Here is a 19236-nt window from a genome sequence, read left to right as displayed (position 1 = left end):
CACGTTACAGAGGACCTCGTTTCAAAAAAATACGTCGTCTAGGATATTTACCAGGACTTACTAGTAAAAGGCCAACAGTCAAAAACGAATTTCGAAATCAATTGCGCTTCAGTAAAAAATCTCAATATCGTATTCGTTTAGAAGAAAAACAAAAATTGCGTTTTCATTATGGTCTTACAGAACGACAATTGCTTAAATACGTTCGTATCTCCGGAAAAGCTAAAGGATCAACTGGTCAGGTTTTATTACAACTACTTGAAATGCGCTTGGATAACATACTTTTTCGATTGGGTATGGCTGCGACTATTCCTCAAGCCCGCCAATTTATAAACCATAGACATGTTTTAGTTAATGGTCGTATAGTGGATATACCAAGTTATCGTTGTAAACCTCAAGATATTATTACAGCAAAGGATGAACAAAAATCTAAAACTCTTATTCAAAATTATTTTGATTCAGCCCCCCATGAGAAATTGCCAAATCATTTGACTGTTCACCCTTTCCAATATAAAGGTTTAATTAATCAAATAATAGATAATAAATGGGTTGGTTTGAAAATAAATGAATTACTGGTTGTAGAATATTATTCTCGTCAAACTTAAACTTAACTAAAATAACAAGAGTTTTTTTTACAAGGATTTTCTGCTATTCATATATCATAGACATGGATATGCGAAAATTTTTATTCCTTGCCCACCCGTTATCCACTATTTTTTGTATTACCGAAAAATGAGGAATATAAAGTTGTCCATATCAACAAACAAATTTGAAATATGAAATAATGGTATGCATTGGGATGAGTAATATTGATGAATTTGGTAAAGATTCGGAAAGAGAGGGATTCGAACCCCCGGTAAACAAAAAGCCTACATAGCAGTTCCAATGCTACGCCTTGAACCACTCGGCCATCTCTCCTATATAATGATGCCCAGAAACCGGTTGAATGTTGAATAGTGAATCAATCCTATTTTTCATAAATGCATAAAACCTATTCAAACTATAAAAATACAAAGTAAAATTAAAAAAAAACCTCCTACAAGGTCTTAGGATAAACAAATTTGATTGATGAGTTCATTTTTACGTTATTTCGCACTGTATTATAATTATACAATTCCTTTATTTGTGGGATTGATTTCTCACACCATGATTAATTAAATTATAGAATGGATTTCTACCTATGCCTAGATCTCGGATAAATGAAAATTTTATAGATAAGACCTTTTCAATTGTAGCCAATATCTTATTACGAATAATTCCGACAACTTCAGGAGAAAAAAGGGCATTCACTTATTACAGAGATGGTGTGATTTGATTCCATTTTTTTTGACCGATTTCGGTCAAAAAAAAATGGAATGGAAAAACCCCACGCGTGTTGAAGGTGAAATTTGTAAATAAAAGGATTAATTCCTTCTGTCGTGTATCCTCGATTAATGAAGCCTTATATGCTTGAATTTTAGGTTTCTAGTATTAAGCGAAAGGTTATACCTATACTTATGGGGTTAGGTCAACCCCAAATTACTAGTACTGATAGGCAACATTGGGAAAGAAGCACTACGCTTGGGAATCAAGGACACGAAAACTTTGTATCTATCTATATCCATGGCTTATCGAGATTGGGACTAACAGGAATGGTTGGGACAATAAATATCCATCTCGTTCATATTTTGGATACCCATAGAACCATCGAAGATTATTGAGGTGACTAATTCCAGGAAATTAAGCAGCGTAGAGGACAAAGAAATTGTTGAAGTTCTTATTTTTTTTTATCAAGTACCTACATACTTAATGTTAAGAAATAATTTTTGACAGGAAGGTTGGCTAGAGATTTATTGTAAAAACACTAGCTCTGTTCAGTTGAGAATGAGAATACTGGAATATTTTTTGATTTGATGGATTTTTCTCATTACACACATAAGGGGGGAGCCGTATGAGATGAAAATCTCACGTACAGTTCTGGAGCGGAGATTCTTTGAACCGAATGACGACCGTAACGGATGTCAGCTCAATCTGAAGGAAATTATGCAGAAGCTTTACAGAATTATTATGAGGCTATGCGACTGGAAATTGATCCCTATGATCGAAGTTATATACTTTATAACATAGGCCTTATTCACACAAGTAACGGAGAACATACTAAAGCTTTGGAATATTATTTTCGGGCGCTCGAACGAAACCCATTTTTACCCCAAGCTTTTAATAATATGGCCGTGATCTGTCATTACGTGCGACTATCTCCACTATAGAAAGAAAAAAGAAAAGAACAAGCAAATCCACAAATTTTAATATAAGAAATATAGAAATATAAATAATTATAAATAAGAAAGGCTTTCTACATATATATATCGTTCAAAACAACGATTTTTATCAGCTGTAGCAAAGAAACTTCATAGAAGTAAAAATATGAAGAAATCGATATGTCTAGATACCCTCTTTTTCTATGGATAAAAGATCTAATTGATAAAGGAAGCATCGTAAGGATCAATTAACACGGTTTTCAATCGATATAATAAAAACTGCTTCCTTATCTCATGATAAATAAAGAAGTCAGGAATCCACTTATGTAATAAAAAGGATCCCCTGGTATTTTGAGCAGCGGTGTAGTATCAAATCCCAAAGATAGAAAGTATTTTCTCTTTACTTATAAGAACTTATAAGATAAGAAAGAAAAAACTTTTACCAAGATTCTATAGAAATGAATCTATCATATATTTTTGTATATGATATATAAAATCGAGATAGTTACCTTTCAGAAAATTAGAATTAGGGCGTTAATGCCAATGCTTGATTCCCTTTTCTGAAGGTAGGAGAAAAGATAAAACTAAAAAAAAAGATGAAATTCTTTGAAATTCTTTATTTATTAGTAAAAATGAAAGTTTGAAACTCATATTAATAATTTCTTTTTTTCTTTTAGTTAACTTCAAGATAATAGAACAAAAAAAGAATTGACTACTGAGCCGTATGAGTCAGGAAATTCTCAAGTACGGTTCTAAGGAAAGGAATTGACTCACCTATTTCGACCGAGGAGAACAGGCCATTCGGCAGGGAGACTCAGAAGTTGCGGAGTCTTGGTTTAATCAAGCCGCTGAATATTGGAAACAAGCTATAGCTCTCACCCCCGGTAATTATATTGCAGCACAGAATTGGTTGAAGATCACAGGGCGTTTTGAATAAGAACACTCTGTTTCTTTTTTTTCTTATATATTTATCTATCTATATAAAGATATAGATAGATAAATATATATTGTTATAAATTCTTGTTTCTTGTCCCTATCAAATTCAAAAATCATTTCTATAGGAACGACCAATCACATAATTTAAATATATCCCTTCTAATTTTGTTCGATTTTGTCTAGTATTTCATAGAAATAAACGAGATGTGGATACAGTAGATAATTTTCTCCTTTTTTCTGTTATTTAAACTAATATTCAATCAAATTAAGAAAAGAGACCTTCAAAAAAAGAAATAAAATATAGGTATATTGCCTAATAATGAATGCTAATGCCTGCTCAATTTGAAATAGAGTACATACTTATACTTTATCTAAAAAAAAAAATAAAATCTAAGGAATAGAATTAGAATAAAATCTGAATACATTTGATTAGGCTGCACGAAAAATTATTGAACTTCCATTCAGAGTTCCCAAAAAGGTCTTAGAAGATTAAAATAGGTCCGTTGAGCGCCTCACTCTTATGTCATAATAGATTCGAACACTTGCCCCGAATTGACTTCGAGATCATAATTGTTCTAGTGAAAAACTAAAGAAATGAAATTTACTAAGATATCCAATACATGAGAGATAGGAGAGAACAAAACTCAATAGAAACATCTCTAATAAGTTCACTAATTCTGTTTTATGTTGGCAGGTCTCTTTGTATGTGTTGTCTGGAAAGAGGAGGACTCAATGATTATTCGTTCACCGGAACCAGAAGTTAAAATTTTGGTAGATAGGGATCCTATAAAAACTTCTTTTGAGGAATGGGCAAAACCTGGTCATTTCTCAAGAACAATAGCTAAGGGACCAGATACTACTACTTGGATCTGGAACCTACATGCTGACGCTCATGATTTTGATAGCCATACTAATGATTTAGAGGAGATTTCCCGAAAAGTTTTTAGTGCGCATTTTGGCCAACTCTCTATCATCTTTCTTTGGCTGAGTGGCATGTATTTTCATGGTGCTCGTTTTTCCAATTATGAGGCATGGTTAAGTGATCCTACTCACATTAGGCCTAGTGCTCAGGTGGTTTGGCCAATAGTGGGTCAAGAAATATTGAATGGTGATGTAGGGGGGGGGTTCCGAGGAATACAAATAACCTCTGGTTTTTTTCAGATTTGGAGAGCATCTGGAATAACTAATGAATTACAACTCTATTGTACTGCAATTGGTGCATTGGTCTTTGCAGCCTTAATGCTTTTTGCTGGTTGGTTTCATTATCACAAAGCTGCTCCAAAATTGGCTTGGTTCCAAGATGTAGAATCTATGTTGAATCACCATTTGACAGGGCTCCTAGGGTTGGGGTCTCTTTCTTGGGCAGGACATCAAATACATGTATCTTTACCGATTAACCAATTTCTAAATGCTGCAGTAGATCCCAAAGAGATACCACTTCCTCATGAATTTATCCTAAATCGGGATCTTTTGGCTCAACTTTATCCGAGTTTTTCCGAGGGAGCAACCCCATTTTTTACCTTGAATTGGTCAAAATACGGAGAATTTCTTACTTTTCGTGGAGGATTAGATCCAGTAACTGGAGGTTTATGGCTGACCGATATTATACACCATCATTTAGCTATTGCAATTCTTTTCTTGATAGCGGGTCACATGTATAGGACCAACTGGGGTATTGGTCACAATATAAAAGACATTTTAGAGGCACATAAAGGTCCATTTACAGGCCAGGGTCATAAAGGTATATATGAGATTCTAACAACGTCATGGCATGCTCAATTATCTATTAATCTAGCTATGTTAGGCTCTTTGACCATTGTTGTAGCTCACCATATGTATTCTATGCCTCCTTATCCATACCTAGCTACTGACTATGGTACACAACTGTCATTGTTTACACATCACATGTGGATTGGTGGATTTCTCATAGTCGGTGCTGCTGCGCATGCAGCGATTTTTATGGTAAGAGATTATGATCCGACTATTCGATACAACGATCTATTAGATCGTGTCCTTAGACATCGTGATTCAATCATATCACATCTTAACTGGGTATGTATCTTTTTAGGTTTTCACAGTTTTGGTTTGTATATTCATAATGATACCATGAGCGCATTAGGGCGCCCTCAAGATATGTTTTCAGATACTGCTATACAATTACAGCCGATCTTTGCTCAATGGATACAAAATACCCACGCTTTAGCACCTGGCACAACAGCCCCAGGTGCAGCAACAAGTACCAGTTTGACTTGGGGAGGTGAAAATTTAGTAGCAGTGGGCGGTAAAGTTGCTTTGTTACCTATTCCTTTAGGAACTGCGGATTTTTTGGTCCATCATATTCATGCATTTACAATTCATGTAACAGTATTGATACTCTTAAAGGGTGTTCTATTTGCTCGTAGTTCACGATTGATACCGGATAAAGCAAATCTAGGTTTTCGTTTCCCTTGTGATGGACCTGGAAGAGGGGGGACATGCCAAGTATCCGCTTGGGATCATGTCTTCTTAGGACTATTTTGGATGTACAATTCAATTTCCGTAGTTATATTCCATTTCAGTTGGAAAATGCAGTCAGATGTTTGGGGTAGTATAAGTGATCAAGGGATAGTAACTCATATCACAGGAGGAAATTTTGCGCAGAGTTCCATTACCATTAATGGGTGGCTTCGTGATTTCTTATGGGCGCAGGCATCCCAGGTAATTCAGTCTTATGGTTCTTCATTATCTGCATATGGTCTTTTTTTCTTGGGTGCACATTTTGTATGGGCTTTTAGTTTAATGTTTCTATTCAGCGGGCGTGGTTATTGGCAAGAACTTATTGAATCCATTGTTTGGGCTCATAATAAATTAAAAGTTGCTCCTGCTACTCAGCCCAGAGCCTTGAGCATTGTACAAGGACGTGCTGTAGGAGTAACACATTACCTTCTAGGTGGAATTGCCACAACATGGGCATTCTTCTTAGCAAGAATTATTGCAGTAGGATAATAGCTAGGAGGATTTGAAAATCATTATGGCATTAAGATTTCCAAGCTTTAGTCAAGGCTTAGCTCAAGACCCCACTACTCGTCGTATTTGGTTTGGTATTGCTACCGCACATGACTTCGAAAGTCATGATGATATTACTGAGGAACGTCTTTATCAGAATATTTTTGCTTCTCATTTCGGGCAATTAGCAATCATTTTTCTGTGGACTTCCGGGAATCTCTTTCATGTAGCTTGGCAAGGTAATTTTGAGACATGGGTACAGGATCCTTTACATGTAAGACCTATTGCTCATGCAATTTGGGATCCTCATTTTGGTCAACCAGCTGTAGAAGCTTTTACTCGAGGGGGTGCTCTAGGTCCTGTTAATATAGCCTATTCTGGTGTTTATCAGTGGTGGTATACAATCGGTTTACGTACTAATGGGGATCTTTATACTGGAGCTATTTTTCTATTAATACTTTCTATTATATCTTTAATAGCAGGTTGGTTACACCTACAACCAAAATGGAAACCGAGTGTTTCGTGGTTTAAAAATGCCGAATCCCGCCTCAATCATCATTTGTCAGGACTATTCGGAGTAAGTTCCTTGGCTTGGACAGGGCATTTAGTTCATGTTGCTATTCCGGGGTCCAGGGGGGAATCCGTTCGATGGAACAATTTATTAGATATCTTGCCGCACCCCGAGGGATTAGGTCCATTTTTTACAGGTCAGTGGAATCTTTATGCTCAAAACCCAGATTCCAATAATCATATATTTGGTACCCCTCAAGGAGCAGGAACTGCTATTCTAACACTTCTCGGAGGATTTCATCCGCAAACTCAAAGTTTATGGTTAACTGATATTGCACACCATCATTTGGCTATTGCGTTTATTTTTCTAGTTGCTGGCCATATGTATAGAACTAATTTCGGGATTGGTCACAGTATTAAAGATCTTTTAGAAGCACATACTCCTCCGGGGGGTAGATTGGGGCGTGGGCATAAGGGTCTTTATGATACAATCAATAATTCAATTCATTTTCAATTAGGTCTTGCTCTAGCCTCTTTAGGGGTTATTACTTCCTTGGTAGCACAACACATGTACTCTTTACCTGCTTATGCGTTTATAGCGCAAGACTTTACTACTCAAGCTGCCTTATATACTCATCATCAATATATAGCAGGCTTCATTATGACAGGGGCTTTTGCTCATGGAGCTATCTTTTTTATTAGAGATTATAATCCAGAGCAGAATCAAGATAATGTCTTGGCAAGAATGTTAGACCATAAAGAAGCTATCATATCCCACTTAAGTTGGGCTAGCCTCTTTCTGGGGTTCCATACTCTGGGACTTTATGTCCATAACGATGTCATGCTTGCTTTTGGTACTCCGGAGAAACAAATTTTGATTGAACCTATATTTGCCCAATGGATACAATCTGCTCATGGTAAAACTTCCTATGGGTTCGATATACTTTTATCTTCAACGAACAGTCCGGCGTTCAATGCGGGACGAAGCATATGGTTGCCTGGTTGGTTAAACGCTGTAAATGAGAATAGTAATTCTCTATTCTTAACAATAGGGCCTGGAGACTTCTTGGTTCATCATGCTATTGCTCTTGGTTTACATACAACTACTTTGATTTTAGTAAAAGGTGCTTTGGATGCGCGTGGTTCTAAGTTAATGCCTGATAAAAAAGATTTTGGTTATAGTTTTCCTTGTGATGGCCCGGGACGAGGCGGAACTTGTGATATTTCCGCTTGGGACGCATTTTATTTGGCAGTTTTCTGGATGTTAAATACCATTGGATGGGTTACTTTTTATTGGCATTGGAAACACATTACACTATGGCAGGGTAATATTTCACAGTTTAATGAATCTTCTACCTATTTGATGGGATGGTTAAGAGATTATCTATGGTTGAACTCTTCACAACTTATCAATGGATATAACCCTTTTGGTATGAATAGTTTATCAGTCTGGGCATGGATGTTCTTGTTTGGACATCTTGTTTGGGCTACTGGATTTATGTTCTTAATTTCTTGGCGCGGATATTGGCAGGAATTGATTGAAACTTTGGCATGGGCTCATGAACGTACACCTTTGGCTAATTTGATTCGATGGAGAGATAAACCAGTGGCTCTTTCCATTGTGCAAGCAAGATTGGTTGGACTAGCCCACTTTTCCGTAGGTTATATATTTACTTATGCAGCCTTCTTAATTGCCTCTACATCGGGCAAATTCGGTTAATTGAATTCTTTATTATATATATCTGGCAAGAATCTCATTTCCTTCTATAGGGAAGAGAAGCCACTTATACATCTAGGATCCGACTTCTATCATTGATGCTAATAGCAAATTAACCATTATGGCAAGGAAAAGTGTTATTCAGAGGGAAAAGAAGAGACAAAAATTGGAACAGAAATATCATTTGATTCGCCGATCCTCAAAAAAAGAAATAAGCAAAGTTCCGTCGTTAAGTGAGAAATGGGAAATTCATGGAAAATTAGAATCACTACCGCGTAATAGTGCACCTATACGTCTTCATCGACGTTGTTTTTCGACCGGAAGACCGAGAGCTAATTATCGAGACTTTGGATTATCTGGACACATACTTCGGGAAATGGTTCATGCATGTTTCTTGCCGGGTGCAACAAGATCCAGTTGGTAAGGATTTCCAATTATCTTCATTTTTTTCATTTTATTATCAGCGATCATAGGAGGGTCCCTTTACCGTTATGTATAAATGGTTTATTCTATTTATATAGATATGGTAAAGGGACGCATTCCATCTTTGTTTTTGTTCATTAGTTATCAATTCTTTTCTTTATCGCGGAGTAGAGCAACTTGGTAGCTCGCAAGGCTCATAACCTTGAGGTTACGGGTTCAAATCCCGTCTCCGCAACTTTTTGAATTTGATAAAAAAACAAGGTTTCAAGAAGAAGGGCATTATACGCAGTAAATTCTATGGCATTTTTCATACTATGACTATTAAATACATAGGGCGGATAGCGGGAATCGAACCCGCGTCTTCTCCTTGGCAAAGAGAAATTTTACCATTCGACTATATCCGCGTTTTCATTGTACTTGATATGCGATTCTATTTATACAGAGATGGGCCTGATATTCTATATAGGGATATAGGGATAATGAAAAAGAAATTTAGATAATAGATATTGTCTCCCAAATAAAATATTTTCTATTACTATTCATTTTTATCAAGAATTCCCATTTCTATTATTACATTTCTATTATTATATATGGTTTTTTTCTATATATCTATATAATTGAATTGAAATTATCATTCTATCGAATATTTTGATTTACTTTTTTCTTAAAAAAGTAAGTTCCTATTAATAAAAAATTATATTTATCTATATAGAGATACAGATAGATATTCTATATTATTAAATACTAGACGACGTATAAATAGATTTATAGTATTTCATTTGAATATTCTATTCATATCATATTAATATGAATAGAATATTCAAATGAAATTCAAATTTTTATAGTTCATTTTTTCTATTTTATTTCTTTTAGTTTCACAATGTACCACCATATAAGTATAAGATATAAGATTTTTCCAATAGAAGAAGTTTACTCCCCCTTAGAATGTAATGTGTTATAGTTTTCTTTTTTTTTTTTAGGAACTGATCTATTCCCTTTATGGCTGACAATCCGAAAGAATTCTGAGGGAGGGGTCATTTCATTTTTAATCTAGAATAAAAAGAACTTCAAGAAATGAGAGAATTAAGAATACCCACTAGAAACACTAATCCAATCCATAATGATGTACCGGAAAATAGAACATTTTTGTTATTTGACCAACCTTCAGGAGAAGCAAATACAACAGGTACACTAATCAATAAAATAAATGAAATAGCAATTAATGCAAAAACAGCTAATTGGAAAGCAATAGTCATGTTTCTAATCCTCCAATTTACCAACAAAAGAACTTTACCATTTGATCCCTCAACCCCTGGATGCCTTTCTTAATATTCATTGAAAAAAAAATTTGTAAATGGAAAAACGCAGAAGGGTTTTATCATGAATTCATTGATTTTGTTTATTATCAACCCTTTTGAGGCTTGGATCGAGGATAGTTTTTTTACTTCACAAAAAGGCATGCTGGATTTTGTACCTATATACATACCGATAGAAAACTAAACCAATAAATTCACATTGAATATCTTTCCTATGGGTCGATAAAAGGGTATCAATTCAAATACTCATGGTCTACTCAGTGGAATAAAGATAAAAAAATATATATATTAGCTTTTGGAGAGATGGCTGAGTGGTTGATAGCCCCGGTCTTGAAAACCGGTATAGTTTGAAACAAAGAATTATCGAGGGTTCGAATCCCTCTCTCTCCTTTTTCTCGATGAATAGATTTGTTTATTTTCTTAGTTTCTATCGAATCTTTTTTTCGGACTGGGCTATATATCCTCAACATCCCGAAAAAAAGATTCGATAGAAACTAAGAAAATAGGAAAATAAATTCTTCTTTACGACTCGCTCTACTCAACCAAATATTTATAGTAAAAAAAAGGGATTTCTACTTCATTGGATCTCACGTCTCAATTAAGAGGAGTCATGGAAAGAACAGGTTCAAAATCGCGATCAATTCCTTTTTCAAATCCTGCGGCAGCTGCGCGAGCTCTTCCCGCGTGCCATAAATGGCCTACAAATAGAAAGAATCCTAGAACAAAATGAGAAGTAGCTAACCAACTTCTAGGAGAAACATAATTGACTGCATTAATCTCTGTAGCTACGCCACCCACGGAATTTAATGAACCTAAAGGAGCATGAGTCATATATTCCGCAGAACGACGTTCTTGCCAAGGCTGTATATCTTTTTTCAGTCTACTCAAGTCTAAACCATTAGGACCCCTTAGAGGTTCTAACCAAGGAGCACGCAAATCCCAAAAACGCATAGTTTCTCCGCCAAAAATAACTTCTCCAGTCGGGGAACGCATTAGATATTTACCTAAACCTGTAGGTCCTTGAGCAGATCCTACATTAGCCCCAAGACGTTGGTCTCTAACTAGAAAAGTAAATGCTTGAGCTTGAGAAGCTTCTGGACCAGTGGGCCCATAAAACTCACTAGGATAAGCGGTATTATTAAACCAGACAAAGCAACAAGCAATAAAACCAAAAACAGATAAAGCACCTAAACTATAAGATAAGTAAGCTTCTCCAGACCATACAAGTGCACGCCGAGCCCATGCAAAGGGTTTGGTTAAGATATGCCAGATTCCACCAAGTATACAAATGGAACCCAACCATACATGCCCTCCAATAATATCTTCCAAATCGTCCACACTAACAATCCACCCTTCGCCCCCAAAAGGCGATTTTAATAAATATCCAAATAGAATACTTGGACTAAGGGTCAAATTGGTTATTTTTCTTACATCTCCCCCCCCCGGAGCCCATGTATCATATATACCTCCAAAATAAAGAGCCTTGAATACTAGAAGAAAAGCACCTATACCTAACAAGATTAAGTGAATACCCAAAATTGTAGTCATTTTATTTCTATCTTTCCATACATAACCGAAGAACGGAAAAGATTCTTCAAGAGTCTCAGGTCCCAGAAGTGCATGATAAATACCGCCAAAGCCCAATACTGCAGAGGAAATTAAGTGAAGTACTCCAGACACAAAGTATGGAAAAGTGTCTATAACTTCCCCCCCAGGACCTACTCCCCAACCTAGAGTAGCTAGGTGGGGAAGCAAAATTAAACCTTGTTCATACATGGGCTTCTCGGGTACGAAATGAGCCACTTCAAAAAGGTTCATTGCTCCGGCCCAGAATACTATTAATCCAGCATGGGCTACATGGGCCCCTAATAGTTTACCAGATAAATTGATAAGTCGGGCATTCCCGGCCCACCAAGCGAAACCGGTAGTTTCCTGGTCACGACCAGTTAAAGCTAAAGTTCCATTAAAGAGCGTTTCCACGTGGTAGAACCTCCTCAGGGAATATAAGGTTTTCATGAGGCTGATCTTGAGCTGCCATCCACGCACGAATACCTTCGTTTAAGAGAATATTTTTTGTGTAGAAAGTCTCAAATTCAGGATCTTCCGCTGCGCGGATTTCTTGAGAAACGAAGTCATAAGCACGTAGGTTCAGGGCCAAACCGACTACCCCAAGAGCACTCATCCATAAACCAGTTACTGGTACAAATAACATAAAGAAATGTAACCAACGTTTATTGGAAAAAGCAACCCCAAAGATTTGGGACCAAAAGCGATTAGCAGTAACCATTGAATAAGTTTCTTCAGCTTGGGTTGGGTTAAAAGCACGGAATGTATTTGCGCCATCACCATCTTCAAATAAAGTATTTTCTACGGTTGCACCATGAATAGCGCATAGTAGTGCAGCGCCCAATACACCAGCAACTCCCATCATATGAAATGGGTTTAATGTCCAATTATGAAATCCTTGGAAAAAGAGGATGAATCGAAATATAGCTGCTACACCAAAACTTGGAGCAAAGAACCAACCAGACTGACCCAGTGGATAAATAAGGAATACAGAAACAAAAACAGCAATTGGACCTGAGAATGCGATTGCATTATAAGGTCGCAATTGAACAGATCGAGCAAGTTCAAATTGACGTAACATGAAACCTATTAATCCGAAAGCACCGTGGAGAGCAACAAAAGTCCACAGACCGCCTAACTGACACCAACGGGTAAAATCTCCCTGTGCTTCAGGACCCCACAGTAACAACAAAGAGTGTGCTAAACTATTAGCGGGAGTGGAAACTGCAGCGGTTAAGAAGTTGCAGCCTTCTAAATAAGAACTTGCCAAGCCGTGAGTATACCATGAAGTTACAAAGGTCGTACCTGTAAACCAACCCCCCAAGGCGAAATAGGCGCAAGGAAAGAGTAATAGACCGGACCAACCCACAAAAACGAAACGGTCCCTCCGCAACCAGTCATCCATAATATCAAATAAATCATTTTCATCTTTGGTAAATTTACCAAGAGCTATAGTCATAGCGATCCTCCTATTCAACTACTTCAACCATTTCCCAACACCTCATAGAGCATTTTCAGAGATGGGACGGACCTTGATCATTTATCTCTATTCATTTCTCTCTCTATATATATATAGAATATATAAGTATACTTTCCCTTGTTTTCTAATCGGTTTCGAATAAAAAATCATTTATGGGTCTATTGATATCTAGGGCAAATCCATGAACTCGATGTGGTTATTCCTTATCTATTCTTAAAAATCTTCCAAGTCATCAATCATAAAATCTGCTATGACTCCAAAATCCGATAGAAATTTTTTTTTCAGAACTGTTCAAGAAACAAATGATCCCCTGTTTCACTTCTTATACCTAGCGGATCTTCAGACATATTTCTCTCCTTTCATCAAAGAAACTTATTCTTGAAGTTTGGTTGTGAATTGACTTCTATTTTGTCTAGGAAACTACTGTAGGATCATAGGTTTTCTAAATTTCTATTTCATTTACAGTTTTTTCTTTAGTATTTCATTTTTTTTTATAAATACTATAATAAAAAGAAAAAACTGTAAATGAAAGTTTTTGTCTCATATATATGAATTGCTGGAAAAATATCGTACACATCGATATGAAAAGAAACTATTTGATATGTGAAGACATAATTTAATGTATTTTTCTATTATTTCTATAAGATTCTATCTAATCTTATAGAAATAATAGAAATTTATGGAAAAAAATATGTTTCATTTTAATTTTAAAAAAACTTGTTTGGTGGAACTTGAAATTCGTATTAAGGCCCTTCTGAGTAAAGAAAAGGCATAACCTTTTTTCTTAGTTCAGAAACAAGAAGATTTCATTGGAAATATTCAGAGATTCTTAGGGAGTCTAAACGAAAAAAGTCTTAAAAAGAAAAAAAATTGTTCGAATTGAATCTTTATCAAATTTGAATATCAGAATAGTAGATATAAATATAATTCAACGGGTTAGGTCCACTTACTTTTTTTTATTTTTCCATTATTGAATTTTACACTTTTTCTTTTTTATTACAAATAGAAACTTTTTCAAAATATCAAGAATCTTTTTATTCTTCCTTCAAATAGAAAGACTATTGCTTTTGAAAAAAAAAGTAAAAAGCCCCTTATCGGATTTGAACCGATGACTTACGCCTTACCATGGCGTTACTCTACCACTGAGTTAAAAGGGCCCTTTTTCTTTCTTTCAATTTCTAAATAAGGAACTAGCATGACTAGTACATATATTTGTTACTGTGTATACTTATTCTATAAATTTATATAAATTATTTCTATAAATTTATATAAATTATATAAATTAAATGATATAAATGGGATTAGAATACATGTACATCAATATCTATTATTTGTATAATGACTCATCAAAGAACAAAAAATTGGATTTACCTAGTGAATAGAATATAGTTAAAAAAAAGAATTGATTAAGATTGGATTTGATCCATATCAAATATATTATTTCAAAATGGATTCTTGAAGTCATTCTAATCATAACACTAAATTCTTTTTATTGATACATAAATGTACTCACAAAATAAAATATTTCATCGAAACATTGATAAAATCGAATCATTGATAAAATGGATTCAATATGTTCTGTCCCTAAACCAAATTTTTATTTTTTTATTGAAAAATTCTATTTTCCAAAGTTTTTTTTCTTAGTATTAGATATAAATCTACCTATCGAATCTTAGTATTAGTAATAAATGATAGAAATGAAGTTTTAACCTCTCGTCCTTTGCAACAAACGAATCATTCCTGTGAAGAATTTTCTCTTTATTGGAACATTACTTCTTTTTTTTTCTTATTATGACTGGAATAAAAAAATTTAGAAATATAAATGATTAATAAAAAATTTCTATGGAATTATGAAAGAACGAAAAATATTTTTTTTTATCGAATCATATCATTATATTGACAATTGCAAAAAACTGTTCATACTATGAACGTAGTATAATGGCGGTCGGGCAAGTATGCCCCCATCGTCTAGTGGTTCAGGACATCTCTCTTTCAAGGAGGCAGCGGGGATTCGACTTCCCCTGGGGGTAGGGTGTTACGAAAGGAAGTTGATCAAAAATTTTCAATAAAAACTGAAATGTATTCTTCCTATTGTGCTGGGTCGATGCCCGAGCGGTTAATGGGGACGGACTGTAAATTCGTTGGCAATATGTCTACGCTGGTTCAAATCCAGCTCGGCCCAAGAATTTGCCGATCCACTATGAAATTCTATAACCCATTTATAGTTCTCTGGAAATGACTGATGTGCTATGATACGGAAGAATCAAAATATTAAACATATCTAAGGTTATTTCTTTTTTTTCTGTATTCCATATTTCTTTCCACAAATTCAAAATCTTGTTAATAATCGGTATTCATGTCAAGATCTGTAAGTAGAAAATATAAGGAAAAATTGAAAAAAAAAATATTTTTTTTTCATTGATTCAATTTTCAATCGATTTGTTAATAGAATAAGAATAAGAAACGGATTACGAGTAATTTGTGTCGATCTCACTAAAGTGGATATCGATATACATATCAATATATAAAAAAATGCGCTTTTTTCATTTACAACAAAAAGGTTCGAATCCGAAATAGAAAAAGAAAAGGTTTGACAGAAACGGTCCGTAAAAATATTTATACAGTACACCCCTTTCCCTGGGATTGTAGTTCAATTGGTCAGAGCACCGCCCTGTCAAGGCGGAAGCTGCGGGTTCGAGCCCCGTCAATCCCGTTGGATATAAATCCAAAAAAATAAAAAATAAATTCCTTTTTTGTGTATTTGTAGGGAATCAAATTGATAAACAAAATTTTATTTGGGGCCCCCCCCTGCTTTTTCATTTGTTTCGCCGAAAAAGGAAGGAAAGGGATTTTGGACTTTCATCAAGAATAAATGTTTTTTTGTTTTATTTAGTATGGATAAAAGATCTTCCTATGTTATACTATTTCATGAGTTGATTTGATAGCTCAGATTTTGTGATTCATGATATTGATCCGATTTGATATCATTGAAATCCAATTTATACCATTGTTGAAAGATTGAACATTTCTATGGGATTAAATCCCGAATTTTTTTTTTAGAAATTTAAGAGAAATAGAACATAATAAAGATTATGGAAGTAAATATTCTCGCATTTATTGCTACTGCACTGTTTATTCTAGTTCCTACTGCTTTTTTACTTATAATTTATGTAAAAACGGTAAGTAAAAGTGACTAATTTCACTGAAATATGATTTCTTCATTTTTATGAATGATTTAAAAAAATGATCGTACAATCAGCGTAATCCAGATAGTAGAAATCAATTTGATTTCTACTATCTGAGAATTGCGTCCAATTTTTTTTTTCAGATTCTTTTTACAAACAATTCCGGTATCTTAGGAAAAAAAGGGGGTAAAAAAACAGGAATGGTTATTACACGGTCCGCCATTTTCCATATATATATATATCTATATAACCAGGTTAAGCGTCAGTTCATCGAAATAGAAATTTTAAGAAAAATTTGATTGGAATAGGAATCCATTTCTTCTTCTTTTTGATTCCCTTGTTTTTCTCAAAATAGGAATATGGGAATAATGAAAATATTTGTTTGATTGAAAGAGTATTTTCAATTCCTATAAGATACATAGAATACATTACACTACTAAAATATAATAGAATCAAGATAGATTTTCTATTTGAACTCAATTAATTAGTATTAGTTTAAATGAAATATTTTCATTCAATAGTTTCGAAATTCAAAAATTCAGGTAGAAATCAACAAGGTTACTTGGATCCCTTAACTCAATTTTTAGTATCCCTATAGCCCACTTCTTCCCCATACTACGAGGGAAAGGGAAAATGAAAAAACTACCATTAAAGCAGCCCAAGCAATACTTACTATATCCATGTAAATTTTGTCTCCTATCTCTATAAATATGAAGGAACTATTTCATTATTTTTTCAAATTTTTTATTCTATTCTTTTTTTTGTATTATTCGCTAAAAATACTATACTATAATAGTGGAATTGCTATTACAGAGTCAAAAAAAGGATTCTGGGCTAACATCATTCACGAAAAACAAGAATTCATTCTATTTATTAGTTATTAGAACATCTAAAAAGTTTTTTTTGATTATTTTTAGTAAAATCATAAAACATTAAACATAAAAAAATTATAGGAAGTTATAAGTCAATGAATGTTACTACCAGGTGGGAATATTAAGATTTCTCTTTTATCATTTCCTTAAGGATTTCATAAAAAAAGAATCAAGACAGATTCATTTGCATACTTATACTCTTCTTTCTATTTGAAATAGTCCCTTAAATGTCTCCCAATTCGTTCTCTAAAATAATTAAAAAAACTTTTTTTCTTTTCTATTCGATTTTAGAATCAAAACTTTTTAATTTTATTAGAATATAGAATATGAAAATCTAAAGAATACTTTTTTTGAATATTACGAAAGCGAATTAGCTAAATTAAAGCTATTAAATAGAATTGATCTAAATAAATAATATTGATAAAATGTGGAAGCACTCATAAACTTTAAATTAGTCTGTATAGAAGGTTTTTCTTCTGCCTTTTCTCTACCTAAAAATGGACTTTCCTATCCGACTTATTCTTAATCCAATCTAATAAAAGACCCAGTCAGGAGACAGACACTACAATAGTTGTGTAGTGAACGAACTATCATTTCTAAATTTATGGATTCCTTTTCACTACTAGAATCTTTCCTTGAATTCGAGACAAAAATATTTACAACATTTTTTAAGCTACTGATGCTTATAATTTCGAATCAAACGCAATTCTCAAGACTCCTTTTCCCTCGCTTGCTTCTGTTGGAAAAAAAGTTTTCTAAAAAAACGTAATATAATCTTTCATTTACAGTTTCTTATCGATCAGGCGACACCCGGATTTGAACTGGGGAAAAAGGATTTGCAGTCCCCCGCCTTACCACTCGGCCATGCCGCCAATAAAAATATAGATATGAAGTTTTTGAGAATACTCCCCCCTTTTCTTTCTATTGAAAAATTGAAAAACAATCTTGAGACAAATCGCAACCGTTAACTATTCTTTTATGAATTATTCTTGAATATTTGAATAGAAATTTTTTTTTCTTAATGAGATCAGAAAATAAAAATTGATACATAACCAATCAATATTGCTTTTTTTTTTAACTTTGTTCATTCTAATTATAACAGCAACTTTCAATATATGTAAACCCTAGAATATCAATTTGATCTGTTACACAGATATTATCTAATCGAGTATCTTATCCATATCTATATAGATATAGAATACCAATACTATACGGTATTTTCAAGAAATTATCGTGCTTATTCTTTTTTTACAATTTTCAATAGAAAATTTGTAAAAATTCACACAACATGTTATGTGTTTGTTATCCTGAACAAATATGACTGCAATAAAGTTAGAGACAGATCTATAGCTGCAGTTAAATATATGCATGTTTCAAAAATACAAGCCTTATTACATTACACATAACATACTCTAATCATATTCTCCCCAATTCTCTCCAAAATACTTCACTTCAAAATATATCTTTTCTTGACAATTTCGAATGGATTTTTTTTTGTATCCAATTGAATTTGAATATGTAATATCATAATAATGATAGAAATGAAATGCATTTTTTTAGATTCCTAAAAAAAATATTGAAATGCCCGTAGAAATTTCCAATCCTTTTTTAGATTAGACTTTCGATTCTATCTGTTTGTTTTGTTGCAAATTCCTTCGAAGTTGAGTATCAAATTCTAATATTTCTTTCTCTTTTCATAATAGGTATTTCATACACTAAGAAATATTTGATACACGGGATTAGGTAAGATTTCATGTAATTCAGTATAAAGAATAGAAATTCCAATATTGCTAAATGGATTCATGTGATTTGATGAAGCATGACAGCAAATCGTGGAATATTTTTCGATAAAATTCACGGGGAAATTGAAAATGCTTGGGAGTGAAAATGAAGAAATGTCTACACTACCTGGATTGAATCAGATACAATTTGAAGGGTTTTGTAGGTTCATTGATCGGGGCTTAACAGAAGGGCTTTTTAAGTTTCCAAAAATTGAGGATACAGATCAAGAA

At 34.0% G+C, this 19236-nt stretch overlaps 2 non-coding genes across 2 annotated transcripts; both read right to left on the bottom strand.

Annotated features, from left to right (window-relative positions):
* Nucleotides 1-827: 827 nt before the first annotated feature.
* Nucleotides 828-915, bottom strand: TRNAS-GGA (transfer RNA serine (anticodon GGA)). The gene has a single exon. It is a non-coding gene; the product is annotated as a tRNA-Ser (tRNA).
* Nucleotides 916-14252: 13337 nt separating this feature from the next.
* On the bottom strand, nt 14253-14324 carry TRNAT-GGU (transfer RNA threonine (anticodon GGU)). The gene has a single exon. It is a non-coding gene; the product is annotated as a tRNA-Thr (tRNA).
* Between the last annotated feature and the right edge of the window lie 4912 nt (nt 14325-19236).

Source organism: Vigna unguiculata, unplaced genomic scaffold, assembly GCF_037176805.1.
Source record: "Vigna unguiculata cultivar grain cowpea cultivar isolate G323 ecotype 2 unplaced genomic scaffold, ASM3717680v1 ptg000332l, whole genome shotgun sequence".
NCBI lineage: Eukaryota > Viridiplantae > Streptophyta > Magnoliopsida > Fabales > Fabaceae > Vigna > Vigna unguiculata.
Note: the sequence above shows the minus strand (reverse complement) of the source record. Positions and strands in the feature narration are given on the sequence as shown.